Genomic DNA, 14,897 nt, shown 5'->3' on the forward strand with positions numbered 1-14,897 from the left:
GATCCTTTACATAATCATGTAAAGGATCAGAGATTGTTTAGTACAAGGACAAGACTTTTTGGAAGTATGTCAAGGCATTATTATTCTCTATAAGGTCAAACCTACTATGCACTAAATAGATTTTTAGTTGCACAAATTTGACATTCTTTTCACTGGTAATAGTTTTTACTGACTAGTAGCACTTTTATTCAGGCAGTTAAACAGGACGTTCTGCTAGGTTTTGTTGCACAAGTAACAAAAAAGTTTGAATTAGTCAGCTTAGTGAATGACTAGACTAAACTAGTCAATATCTTAATCGTATTAGTCATTATTTACACTTAATATAAAGTACGGTCATGGCTGGAGGTAGCTTTTTGATCCATATGCAGATATTACTCAAAGTGTGCACCCTCAGACATTTTAAACTGTGTAATTTACAAAGTGAAAAAGAACAAAAAACATACAGAATCTTGATTGCCTTTTTTAAAATTTAACAACAACGCTGGATATTGTGAAAGTGTCGTAGGTCAGTGTGGCATCGATGGACACTGTGGAGGTGGATTATTTATCTGATGGGACTCAGATTGGTGGATCAGAGCTGGAATGATGTGGCAGAACAAAACACGTATATAATCCAGGGAGTTTGGAAGTCTGGCGAGAAAAGGTTTAATTTGGGAGACATAGGGGGTTGGATACAAACTAAGGTTCTTAGGGAGTGTAATATTCTGAGTTCTGTTCTGGTTTATGTTAGTTTTAGTTTTCCTTCTCTCTCCTGTCTTTTATTATCTGGCTGTTTTGAGTTCTGTCTAGTCTGGATTCTTGTTTAGATTCTTGTTTACTGTTTTAGTTATGTCTTCAGAAGCTTCTTAGTTTAGGTTTGAATTTTTGATCTGTTCTTGTTTTGAGCCTCAGCACTGATGTCTGGTCTAATTACTTACTCTGCACACCTGCCTAACTCCACCCCTGCTGCAATCACCTCTCACCGGCTTCACCTGATTCCACCTCCATATAAACTGCTGAGACCAGACATCAGTGCCAGGTTGTCTTGTTGAGCGTAGGTGAGTCTCCTCCTGCAAATTTCTGTATGTTGGTTTGCTTTTGGATTTTTGACCCCCTGTTTCTCCAGAAACCTGTGCCATTCAGTCCTGCCTGTTCCTGCCTTGTTTGCCCTGTTTTATACTGTCTTTTGGTTCGACGGTCTCTTTTGGATTTTTCCCTGTTTGTTTTTGATTTTGTTATTAAAGAGCCTTTCCTTTGAACAAACCTCTGCTGGTCTGGCTGAATTCTGGGTCCGCTACCTCTGTTCATTACAGGGAGTTTAAGACGGGCAATTATTTGGCTTCTATTTTGTAAGGACCAACGGATTTGGGTGAAAGTTCTTTGGGTAAGTCCTGTGGTTTTGTGCAACTGGACTCAACAGCAGAAACAAAGATGGCTGTCTAAAACTCACAAAGGCAGACAGGTTTATTTTGCTTATATGGATTAATCAGGAGCCAGATTAATGATTGAATGCAGCTCAGGCCCTCCATATTAAGAATTATGCAAGTTCTCACTTGCGTAATTCTCCTCAGAACAGAATTTCTTTAAAGGAGCAATACACAAAATGTCATTATTTTAGATAGAACAAAAAAATTGGTATGTGAAGAACTACAGGTAATATTTCAGATGGACTATGGTATGACGTCACACTACGTCTCTCGATGTTGTTCTTCAGCCTCTTGTTTACATAACCGGGCCGGCCAAGCGTGCGTCCATGTGTGTCCATGTGAACAGCTGCTACTCAGGGCTTAGCCCCTCCCTGACCTAAAATGCCACCGTCAGAGCAACATGGCGGATAGCACCCACAGCAGATCAAAATGTTGTCTTGCTAACAGCATTTTTAAGTTATGAGTTACTTACTTCTTCACTGGAAATGTTAGGGGGCTGCTGTTTTGCTGTGTTTTTATCCTTTGCAAAAATGACCATAGAAGGCGACAATTGAAGGGAGGGACCGGGTGGCAGCTGTATAGAGGCGTGGCTTGTCACACATCTTGTTTTGGTCGACAGACAGTGCTCAAGCACCACCTGGTGGTGAAATATCGCTTATTGCTCCTATAAGATAAGATAAGATAAGATAAGAAATTCCTTCATTGTTCCACAATGGGGAAATTTGGGTGTGACAGAGTTATACACAGTTTTTAGTAGAAAAGAAAAGAAACTAATCTACTCTCAAGTTAGCTCTATAGCAATAGAGAGTTATCTTTATCAGAAAGTCCAGTATGAAAAATTTTACATAAATAGTGTACCTAAACATCTCAGATACTGTAAACACTTTACAATCATATCAGAACCCATGCAACCATATGAATGTTGTAAACACTTATTTAGTCTGTTGTGAGCAGCTGAGATTGTAAAATCCGACAGCAGCTGGGAGGAACGACCTGCGGAAGTGCTCCGTTAAGCATCTAGGATGCACCAGTCTGTCACTGAAATAGATCTCCATCGTCATGCATGGGGTGGGAGACATTGTCCATCAGTGATGATTTATTTCTTCCTGTCCTTTTGTCTCCCACCACCTGCGCGGGGTACAGGGGGCATCTCAGGACAGAGCTGCCCGGCAGCGTCCTCTCAGCTACAGATAAGCTGCTGCTCCAACAAACCACACCATAGAAGATGGCTGATGCCACCACAGAGTCAAAGAAGGTCTTCAAGAACCTCCCTTGCACTCCAAAAGACCTCAGTCTCCTCAGCAGGTGGAGTCTGCTCTGACCCTTCCTGTAAAGAGCAGTGTTGTGACTCCAGTCCAGTTCAATGTTCAGGTGAACATCCAGGAAAGAGCCCACTATCTCAACATCCCTGGATGTTCACCTGTGTCAGTGAGGTGGGTCTGCACCTGCGAAAGTCCACCACCAGCTGGTTTGTTTTTCGCTGCATTTGTAACACGAGGTGGTTCTGCTGGCACCAGTCTACAAAGCTCTCGATCCACTGTCTGTACTCTGAGTCGTCCTCATCTGCGATGAGACCGACTATGGCAGAGACATCAGAGAACTTCTGAAGGTGTCAACCTGAGGAGCGGATGGAGAAGGTGAACAGAAACAGAAACAGTTCCCTGTGGTACTAACATGCTGCAGACCAGCCTGTCAGAGACAGACCCGTGTCCTCACATATTGTGGTCGACCAGTGAGGTAATCTGGTATCCAGAAGTGGTAATCCACTCCTGATCACTTCAATTTTTAATCAAATAAACTTTTAATTAATCAGTAAAAACAAAATAACTGAAAACAGCCTCTTGAATTATTTCTTTGCATAAGGACCTCTCTAGAGATTTGGCTCCCCCCTCACACACACACACACACACACACACACACAAACACACACCAATTTGAAAATCATAGCTTTAGCTTCTAAACTTGTTAATTTATTCTTGCTGCACCAGTTTAAGTTTGAAATGAATCCTTAACAGGCAGAGTGCTCTTAGATTTTCTCCTGCGTTAAACAGAAAAAAAATTACGGATGTTAAAAACATGGTGGTGCGGTCATAATCCTGGGGGGATTGCATTTTTCCCTGTGGTTTCTTCTGCTCCTCTCTCCCCCCTCTTCTCCATGCTCCTTGAGGCCAGAGATCAAGCCACAGCTTTAAAGGATTAGCATGACCTCTGAGCACTGGCAGTTTGCTTACAGTATTCAAGCTCTTCTAGTTGCTGTGTTCCTTGGGAATTTTCGAGATTTACCTAATGTGTGCCCTAGAACCTACCTGCAACTTACCATAAACCTCTGTCAGAGGTTTCACACAGTTTAGGATTCTGAAATCCCAACTAAAATGCCTCTCTACCCTCACCATTTAACAACCACCAGAGTTCAGCAACCCCATCAGAGGAAACAGGAATTGTGTATGCGCTATAGCTCAGTGGAGTGGTGACCTAGTGGCTAAAGCAGCGTGCTTGCATTCTCAGAAGGCTGCAAGCACCTGGTTTGGACCCCACGGACTGTCACTATGGGTCCCTGCGCAAGACTTAATGCCAGATTGCCACCTAGGCTCTGTAAGCTGCCCGTTTCTCCCTAAAGGATGGGTTAAATCCAGAAGACACATTTTGTTAGAATGTATACAAGTGCAATGACAAAGTTTTCTTCTTCATGTTGCCTATTCCTTCACCCAGCAGTTTTTAAAGGATTTCACCTACTAAGGGGAAAAGCTCTCAAAAACAAACTTTCATAATTTTCTCTTCCTTTCTTTCTCTTCTACCTTCCTGTTTCTGTGTCCACTGAATGTGGAATAGTCCCAGAATGATATCTACTAAAGCTTTTTACATGTTAAGCGGAGCACTATATATATAAATGGGTTCCATATATTACTAAATGTTTTTGGGAGAGCCATTCATTATGTTCATGACTTTTTCCAATTTTATATTTTGCATCATATTTCTAATCCAATGACTACAAGTTAGAGGTTTTATGTCTTTTTTCTATTTAAACAGAATAACCCGCCTAGCCAGCAGGGAGGAAAAGGAGATGACATGCTGTAGTGCTGGAGGATCTTCTTTATTATTTATGCAAGCTGTTATACCATAGATGGCAATTAAAGGCGGAGGTTGGGTATTATAATTGAATGCTTGAGATAAAAAAAAAAGATTTCCAAAACTCTACGAGCTTCGAGCAAGACCATGACATGAGGCATGTAAACCTGGTTGCATCTGTCGCATGTGGGATTTATATTTGGCAATATTCTTGACTAATGTAGACGATCTACAACTTTAAATGTTATTTGTGCATGGCAAATGGATGATGTATGTACTTTATGAAAAGCTTCCTCCAATTCTACAACAGAGATCGGGATATCCATATCATTAATCCATTCTTTACTTATTTAATTAACAGAAGAATTGACTTTGTCCATTATCTGTGTATTATTGCAACCCTCTTTTTATTTAATAAATTGACCTTCAGTAAAGAGTCTAAACAGGACATGGGAGGAATGTCTTGAAAATGTACAAATTTCTCACGCACAATGTCACTTATTTGTAAATAGCAAAAGAAACGGTAATGGTGGCACAGAGGTTAGGGGGTTCGTCTTGCAATTGGTGGGTTGCTGGTTTGATCCCCTGCTCTGACTGTCTCCGTCATTGTGTCCTTGGGCAAGACACTTGTCTCTGTCAGTCTGCCCCAGGGCAGCTGTAGCTACTAACATAGCTCACCACCGTCAGGGTGTGAATGTGTGTGTGAATAGGTGAATGACTAAGACTGTAGTGAAAGCGCTTTAGAGGTTGTCAAGACTAGTTAAAGTGCTATACAAGTACAAGCCATTTACCATTTAGATAGTCTGTGTTTGATAGATAATTGTTTAAAGCCAGCAAAGATATCTCCCATGTATAAATCTTTTATGGTACATATGCCTCTGTTTTGCTAGGCCTGAAATCCGGAGTCCAGCGAAGATGATTGAAAAATATGGTTGTTTATTACTGGAGAATAGATGGAAATATGTTGTATACCCAGACATTTTTTTTAATTGCTTTATGATGTGCAAATATTGACTCATAGATAATTTTGATTTTTGAGAGAATTTATCCTCATAAAGCCACTTGTCCAGACGGTATTGAGAGAAAGGTTCTGAAGGAATGTGCCACACAGCTGGGACCTGTATTTAAGCTATTTTTCTAGAGGTTTCTCAACACTGGCTCTGTTCTGCAGGCATGGAAGACATCAGTCATTGCCCCTTTGCCCAAAACATCACACGCTAAAGCTCTAAAAGACTTCAGACCAATCACCCTCACATCTATACTGAGCAAATGCATGGAGAGGCTGGTTAGATCCATTACAGTTGACCACATGGACTCCATGCAATCTGCCTACAGGGCTAATCAAGGGGTAGCATATGCCACCCTTACCCTCCTGGACAAAGTACATAGCCTTTTAGACATACCTCAAACATGTGTGCGCATATTGTTTATGGATTTCTCATCTGCTTTTAACACAGTCCAGCCTCACATTCTTGTAAAGCATCTGTGTGACCTAAATGTCGACAGCCACCTGGTACTGTGGATTAAAGAGTTTCTGAGAGAGAGAGAGAGAGAGAGAGAGAGAGAGAGAGAGAGACCCCAACGAGTACAAGTTGATAGTGTCCTATCTGAATGTAGAATCTTGAACACAGGTGTTCCACAGGGTTGTGTCTTGTCTCCACTCTTGTTTTCTTTGTACACTAATGAGCTGCATTTTAGCAGTAATAATCTCTTGCTCATTAAATATGCTGATGACATGGCATTGGTAGCTGGCCTGGAAGTTGCTGACAGTCCGTCTTGCTTTCAGCACATTGACCAGCTTTCCTCCTGGTTCAGTGATAGCTTTCTGCATCTTAATGTCAGCAAAACCAGATAGTTATGTCTGGGGGAACGTTTGGAGCAGCAGGTGCCAGATCGTCTTTTAAGTCTATTGTCATGAAAGGACAGAAAGCGGAGCAGGTCATCGGTTTTAAATATGTTGGAACAGCTTTATATAATAAACTGAACTTTCAGCTAAATGCTGATTGTGTTTATAGGAAGGCTAGAAAGCATATCGTTCTTTAAGGGAAGTTAAAGAGTTTTAATGTTAGCAGTATTAACTTACGGTTGGTGTGTAGGGCACTTATTGAATGTGTTAAACAGTCAAACAGGCCAGTAAAATAATTGGTCTTCAGCAAATCCTTCTTCTCGATTTACATAAAAAGGCTTTGAGGAAAAAAAGCAATACAGATCTACATGGATCCTACTCATTCTCATTCTTTGCAATCTTCCCTTCATCTGCTGCCATCTGGCAGGAGACTGACAGTCTAAGAGTTTTTAAGAAAGACGAGCAGGTATAAAAGAGCACGAGAAACTGGATAAATGCCAAGGGCTCAGGGAAGAACCAGAGAGAGCCTGGAAGGTGAAGACAACAGTAGTGCCTGTGGCCATCGGAGCATTCGGGTCAGTAACCCCCATTCTGGAGAAGTGGCTCCAACACATCCCTGGAGAAACATCAGACATCTCAGTCCAGAAGAGCGCAACCTTAGGAACAGCTAAGATCCTGAGAAGAGCACTCAAGCTCCCAGTCCTCTGGTAGAGGACCTGAGCTTGATAAATGGAGTGCCACCCACCCTGCTCAGGAGTATAAGGGGTGGAAGACAAAGTAGTTTATATGTATATTAAGATAAGAAATGCCTTCATTGTCCCACAATAAGGAAATGTGGGCGTGTCAATGCAACAACGGTGCCGGTGTCATAAAGAAAAGACAACAAAATACTAATCCAAAAGGTACAGGCAGTCTTTTTGAACGCAAAGAAAGCAACTCATCTGTGGAAGTTTATGCAGCAGCTGCAGAGTTGTATCCATAATGTATCCTCCAGCTTACACCCCCACTGAGCAAACCAGGAATTGCAGCTCCCAGCTGAGCAGTAAACCTTTCAGTGTACAACCCTAAACCTATACTGCAGATACAATTCCAGTCATTTTAGCTCCATTACGAAAACCCATTTTATATCATTGCGGTACTTATTAGTTTCACCCGCTGCCTGCTTTAATTCATTGCAATAAATCTCTGCATTCTGACTAGATAAAACATATTGTCATAGCCAAGTCAATTAAATACTGCACAGTTTTATTTGCACATAATAAAAGAAATGTCAAAATACTTAACTCTCACCATGTGGTGTTAGTCTACAGTTGTTATCTGCTATCTCAGCAACAGGTAAGGGACTACAGGTGAGCTTTACCGGACTACTTTGAACACAAAGACTGGGGGATGTACAGGACTGTCTCAGAAAATTAGAATATTGTGATAAAGTTCTTTATTTTCTGTAATGCAATTAAAAAACATGAAATGTCATACATTCTGGATTCATTACAAATCAACTGAAATATCGCAAGCCTTTTATTGTTTTAATATCGCTGATTATGGCGTACAGCTGAAGAAAACTCAAAAATCCTATCTCAAAATATTAGAATATTTCCTCAGACCAAGTAAAAAAAAAATTATAACAGCAAAACAAAATCAAACATTTGAAAATGTCCATTAATGCATTCAGTACTTGGTTGGGAATCCTTTTGCACAGATTACTGCATCAATGCGGCGTGGCATGGAGGCAATCAGCCTGTGGCATTGCTGAGGTGTTATGGATGCCCAGGATGCTTCAATAGCGGCCTTTAGCTCATTTGCATTGTTGGCTCTGGTGTCTTTCAGCTTCTTCTTCACAATACCCCACAAATTCTCTATGGGGTTCAGGTCAGGGGAATTGGCAGGCCAATCAAGGACAGTAATGCCATGGTCAGTACACCAGTTACTGTGAGAATCTTATGTCGTCTCTTAACCACTACCATACTTGTGATTTAGTTTACTGAACCAAGCTGAGTGTTTTTCAAGGCTCAGGAAACCCTGCAGTGTTTCGAGTTAATTACATGATTCAAGTGATTAGTTGAATAGCCTACTAGTTTACTTTTTCACGATATTCTAATATTTTGAGATAGGATATTTGGGTTTCTTAAGCTGTAAGCGACATTAAAACAATAAAAGGCTTGCAATATTTCAGTTGATTTGTTATGAATCCAGACTGTATGACATTTAATGTTTTTTAATTGCATTACAGAAAACAAAGAACTTTATCACAATATTCTAATTTTCTGAGACAGTCCTGTACACATCATCTGTGCTATCCTATATTCACTTCTGCACTGAAGGTGTCTGACCCACAGAATCGATAGCCAGCATAGTGAGGTTGCTACTGAAGGCCCAGGATGCAGCATTCGGGTCAGGAGACAGACTGGCCTGCAGCAGGGCAAGAAGTGTGTTGAAAAAGTGCATCCAGGAGGCAAAGCACAGCTCACAGAGGGCCACTTCAGAAGCACAGGCCACGCAAAACGCGGAGAGGCATCAGGGCCATCGTGGACAATAAGCACAGTGACCAGCGGCTCAGCAACGACCCAGCTCCCCCAGATACCTGAAACAGGTCATTGGCATGCTTTGACTCTCAAGGCAGCAGAGGGCCTGAACTTCTTCCTCAGCCTGAGGTGCAGCATCAGGCTCTTGTACTGCAACGGCACCAAGTGACCGAGGTCGACAACAAAAAGGCTGCAGGTCCAGAAACGGTTGTCAGAGGAGATGAAGCAGGCAGTGATCGGAACGTCCCCAAGCAGCCTTGCTGGCCGTATGGTATGCATCCTTTAAGGCTGTTTATCAGTGATCCAGTGTGTTGTCATCCCTGGTGGAGCATCTTAAATTCTATCTGTATTTTGCAAGTACATTTTTTAAGGTTTGCGCTGTTAAAATCTCCAAGAACAATGATGAGTCTCAATGCTTTTTTCAACATCCGAGTATCAGCTCCAGCTTACCATGCTACATATCCCGTCCCTGAGGTGCTGACTTGTGGTGGGTAGTAGCAAGGAAGCAGAAATTAACCAGGTGGATCAAAAGCAAGGGAACCCCCGTTGCCAAAGATTTACGAGGACACGTGCCCGTTTGCCTCACCTGCCGCTTCTTCACCAACCAACGTCTACGTAAAGTTGGAATTAAAAAAAATAAATAAAAAAAGAGTAATATTTACGAGCTCCTCTCTTGTGAAAGTGATAGTGAAATGGTGGCACAGCAGAGTAAAGGCACATAAACAAGCAAAACACAGGAGAGCAAAGCATTGTGGGTGCCATCCTGGTGACATTTCCTTTGTGTCAGAGTAAACACTGTTCAGAATCGCACTACAATGTTTTGGAAGCCCTTCTTTAATGCTGGGAATTTAACACAGAAGTTAATTAAGACAGATTTTAGAATGGAAAAGTCTGCAAATGGAAACTATTTTAAAGTAGAAAAACATTTTCTAGACTTCATGTGTTAGTTGTTTATCTTCCTGACCTACACCAGACATGTTTTGGTCGCGTTTCAAATCATGAATGGCTGTGAAACTCACTAGTTAGAAGCATAGAGGCCACGTTAATGATTTGGATTGGCAACATCTCAAGTGTGAAAAAAAAAAGAGGAAACTAGGAACAGGTACAATAATATCACCCTTCCATATGTTCAAGGAATGCCAGATCGACATTTGCGTAACTCATACTCCCAGTATGCGGTGAACCAGACAAGCCTGTCACCGAGGAAAGGACAAAACACCCAAACACAAGTTTTAGTGTGAGCAGTGAAATGCAGGGAGTGCACAAACCTTCAAGCTATGAAAAAAAACACGCTATTACCTTACAAGCACATTAAAAGCACAGAGCAAGTTAATCGGGTCAATATTTCACACCAACAGCATTCCATTCATCTATTTACTTTTTCTTCTTTTCTTCTCTGGCAGAAAATATACCACTGCTGGGACTCAAAAGTCCTATTAAGTTACTTTCTATTTGTCATGCAGTTTGTCAGCAGTAAATATGTCATTTTTGGTTGAAATTAAGAAGTCTGTTTCTCAGACAGAGGTTAGGGCAAGTCCAATATTTGCAGTTCCTTTTAATAGTGTTTCTACCTTGTACACGTTTACACTCAATATAAACTTCAGTGTATTTCACTGTAATTTTACACTAAACAAAGTCGCACATAACTGTGAAATGGAGAGAAAAGGACACAGTATGTTCTCAAATCAGATTTTTAAAAAGGGTACCATTTAACCTGTTCTTTGCTATAAAGCTCAAGTTCTGTTAGATTGGGTGGTACATAGTCTGTGAAAATGAGTTGTTGGGTTAGGTCGAGTCACAGACAGATTTAAGTGTGGGCTTTGTCTGCATGATTCTAACGCATGAGGATGCTTTGATCTGAACCATTTAAATGCAGCTTTGGCAGTTTAGGGTTGTTATCCTGCTGCAAAGTCTTTCCCTGCCAATACTAAAGAAAAGAATCCACACAGCATAATGCTTCCAACAACATGTTTAGATGGAAGATGCATCTGGGATGATGGGCAGAAATATTGTTTTGTGTGATGGTTCTGATATTATTATAATCACCTTTATTTGTCATTGCAACTTTGAACATTTATTGGAAATGTGTCCTCAGCCTTTTCCCCATCTATCAAGGAGCAGTGAGCTGCCCCTCTTTGGCACCAAGGGAGCATTCTGGGGCTAAGGGTCTTAATTGGGGACACAGAGTGGCAGTCTGTGGGGTTCAAAGCACTCTAACTGGTAGGTCACCACTGTCATCACAATTAAAATGCCTGGACCCAAAATTAAACTGAACACGGATTAAGGTTTAAAATTTACCATTATTTAAAATGTGATGGGAAACCTGATGGAGCCCGTTTTCCCTCAGCACCAGGTACTGTAAGGGAGAGACAGACAAATGTAATAATATCATATGAAGGATTACAGAATACTTGCTGTTCAAGATATTTACTCGTGGGTGTTCTTTGGGGGTGTCCTCTGTGAAGATGGGAGGGAAAGGGAACTAGTCCCCCTTAAGGGCAGAAGGGATTGGCAATAGAATGCGAAGAATATCATTTTACAACAAGAGGTAGTTGATAAAAGGTGCACTAGTTGTGAGAAATTGGGACAGGTCAGATCGGGTGTAGATTGAAAGTCTAGACATTTTTTCAAAGTCCTATCACCGAAGACACAAGCTGATTTTGTACATAGTACAAGGAGAAATCCTACACCATACCCTACATTTTGATCTAAATCCAAATTCAAACCAGGTTCTGAACAAGTTTGGTTATAAGTGGGGCACAAGAGTTCAGAAAAATCACAACTTAGAGAGGTGAAAAGGAAAAGGCAGAATGCAAAACCAGGCAAAAGAGTGAAAAAAGACTCAAGCTCTTCCTTTTTCATCCAAGATGACCAAAGCTTCTCCAAAGCCACACACAGCATTTTCCATGTAAGCCAAAAGAAATTCCCTCGAAAAACAACACCGGATTTGTTTTGGGCAAACCTAACAGTGGCCGTGTAAACAGATTTAGATTTCTACAGATCCTCCAGAGTGAGTAATTCGCCCCTCAGTTGCTTCTCTTTCTAATGTTCTCCTCTCCTGTCAGTTTCAGTGGACGACCATGTCGATTTGTGACGTATCCCCATGTGCTTTATTATTGGATGGTTGTTTATGAAAACAGTGCTCCGTGAGATGATCAAAGATCGGGATGTTATCCTCAACTGTTGTGTTCCTTTGTCTTCATTATTCTGTTGTTTCTTTAATATTCTCTAACAAACTTATGAGGCCTTTTCAGACCATCTGCGCTAAGTTAAATTAAGGACAGGCAGCTTCTGCTGGAAACTTAGCTCACTTTTGAAATCATTGATTGCACAGGATGAAATGTTTGGATGTCAAAGTAAAGGACGGCTGAATGCAGAGGTGCACCTAATTATTAGATTATTATAATAATGTATCATGTATCCTTCCACTTCAAAATTACACACTGCTTTGTGTTGGTCTATACTATAGATTGTCTGTCTGTCTGTAGATTGTATGTGTCCATTCTGAATACAGAAAATGTAATAATTTTCTTCTGAGTTAAAAAAAAAATTGTTTATTTAAAGGTAAGTCCAGCTACAGTGAGCAGCTCAAAATAAATGTCCCTGTACTGCTTGGTTTTCTTTAAAACCTTTCTTTAAGCTTCCCATTCACATACAATATTTTGGACCAAACTTACAGGTAGGTTAACCTCTAGGTGAAATGTACATTGCCGTACTTTAATGATTGGTAACTTGCTTTGTACGCAGCCCCTTGGGGAATATACCACCCACAACCATATTTCAGACCAAACCGATTATAGAAGAACAACAAATGAAACTTCTGGAAATGATTTCTAACCAGCAAAAAAGATTCAAAGATTCTTTGTTGTCGCCGAGAGTTAACGTGGTGAAATTCTTTAGAGTACATACGACAAACAACAGGCAATAAACAATGTGTGCAGATTTATTTTTCACATTAGATCACCCAAAGATAAAGAAGACAGAAAATGTAAAAAAAAAAAAAAAAAGAAGAGTGATCTGTACAGAGCGCTCTCAAAAGTTGTATAACTTGTACTGGAGCCGTATTTTTCACTATAAAGTAATCAGAAGTTTTACCTTAAGGTTTTGGACAAGTTTGGTATTTTTCCAGAACATTTTCACATACACAAGACAAGGCATCCAAACATCCTTGCTGCAAAGCACATACAAACAGCTGATACGAATATCTTCAGTAGTATACCTCAAGGCCATTGTGAGTTTCTTCTCATTTACCACTAGACACTCTCTCCTTAGAAAGGCCCAGTGAGGGTGATCAGTCCTTACAGTGCTGCAGAAATTAAACTTTTGCACTTTCTGTTTATTCTCAGCCACTGACTGCTCCTTTCGGCTCCCTCTGTTATAGCTCTGATGGTTCGGCTTTGGTTCTGGCCTCCAACTCACAAGTCCTTTGGCAGCCTGATGGTAGACACTTCCACCAGGCGGACTTCAGTGCTCCAGCCACACCGTTGAGCCTCTGTTGCAGGTTTAACATAGCACAGGTGTTTATGTTTATATGCTTCATCCACTGAGTCTTCCCAGGGGACCGGGAGGTCAAAGGTAAATCCTTTCTTCAGAGAAAGAGACCAGAGCACCGTGTCATGCCTGAGGGTTGTGATTGCAATCTCTTTAGGAAAGATGAGGGACTGGCCAACATGCAGGAGTAAAATGTATAAGCACAGAAACGTAACACCATATAAAGCATGGCTGACAAATGGATTTAAAAAAAGCTACTGCTAAATTGAATAGTTATGTTTCTGGGGAGAATGAATTTTTCGTCCTTTCTTTAAATGTAAAAGCCTTTCATAATAATAATTCTCTTTATCTACAAGTTAAATCAATTAAGTTAATTTGCTCGATATTTAGTTTTTCTCCTGTAAATGCTTTTTTAAAAGTTTGTTGATAAACATTTAAAAGTAAATTTTTACATTTTAGGAATATGTCTGGGGTTGTAACCTTGCCTGCAAGAAGATTTCTCGCAGAATTTTGCACGTTGACATTTGGCTAAAACCAACCTTTGGTAGGCGGGCACTAGGAGTCACTTCACCCAATCAGCTCAGAGAGTTTTGCTGAAATTCCCTCCTTTCCTCAAATGGAGCAGTCCCAGATTGATAGAGTGCAGATCTAGAGTGCTACACATTATCAATCTGGCCGGCCATGTTACTGGAGTTTGAAGGATCCTTTATATTAATATACAGTGCCTTGCAGTGGTGTTCATGTTGAAGTTTTTCATATTTTGTCACCTTACAATCACAAATTCCTATTGGCTGAATGGGGATTTTATATCAACACAATATGGGGTGTGAATGTGAAGAGGAAGACAAAAGGACGTTTTCAACATGGTGATGTGGGAGTGCTTCTTTTTAGAAGGGACGGGTAGATAAATACATATCAACCCTGGAAGAAACCCAGTTAGAAACTGCAATAATACTAGATTTTGACAGAACAACACTAAAGTGTCACAATATTCGGTGTTTGTTTTTGGTTTTCATTTGGATCCATGTTTTTCTTCTCATTTATTATATTCTATAGGTTTTCTGTAGTTGTTTTTGCCATTTGGTTTTGCCACACGTATTAGATGATTTTTGCGTTAATATATTTCTTTACCTTTAGCTATCCCACTTTCATCTTGTGTTAATTTTTGCTTGGAGTCTTGTGCTTGTATTTCCAGTTAAATTGTGTCATTGCTTCTCTGTTAAGTTCAACTCATGTTTTTGTTCCCTCTATCAGCCACTATCATTCAGTTACCCTGTTTCCCAATCAGTCTTCTTGTTTTCACCTGCACTTTACCATTTCTTTACTGGTCAGTTTCAGACACTCCTCACAGGTGAATTCTGCTGTCACGTCAAGCCTTTCATGGCTAACAATTTCATGCCAAGCCAAACATGTGTCCCAGACTGCTTCTGTTTATTTTTGCAAAATTTGAAACTCTTCTTAATTATCAAAATTCTTAATCTCACCGTGCTGCTTCTGCCTGCCTGCCTGTCTGCACCTGCATCCTCTCCAGGAGACACATTCCTGACATAAACAGCCAAAACAAAA

Source organism: Fundulus heteroclitus, chromosome 11 (genome assembly GCF_011125445.2).
Source record: "Fundulus heteroclitus isolate FHET01 chromosome 11, MU-UCD_Fhet_4.1, whole genome shotgun sequence".
NCBI lineage: Eukaryota > Metazoa > Chordata > Actinopteri > Cyprinodontiformes > Fundulidae > Fundulus > Fundulus heteroclitus.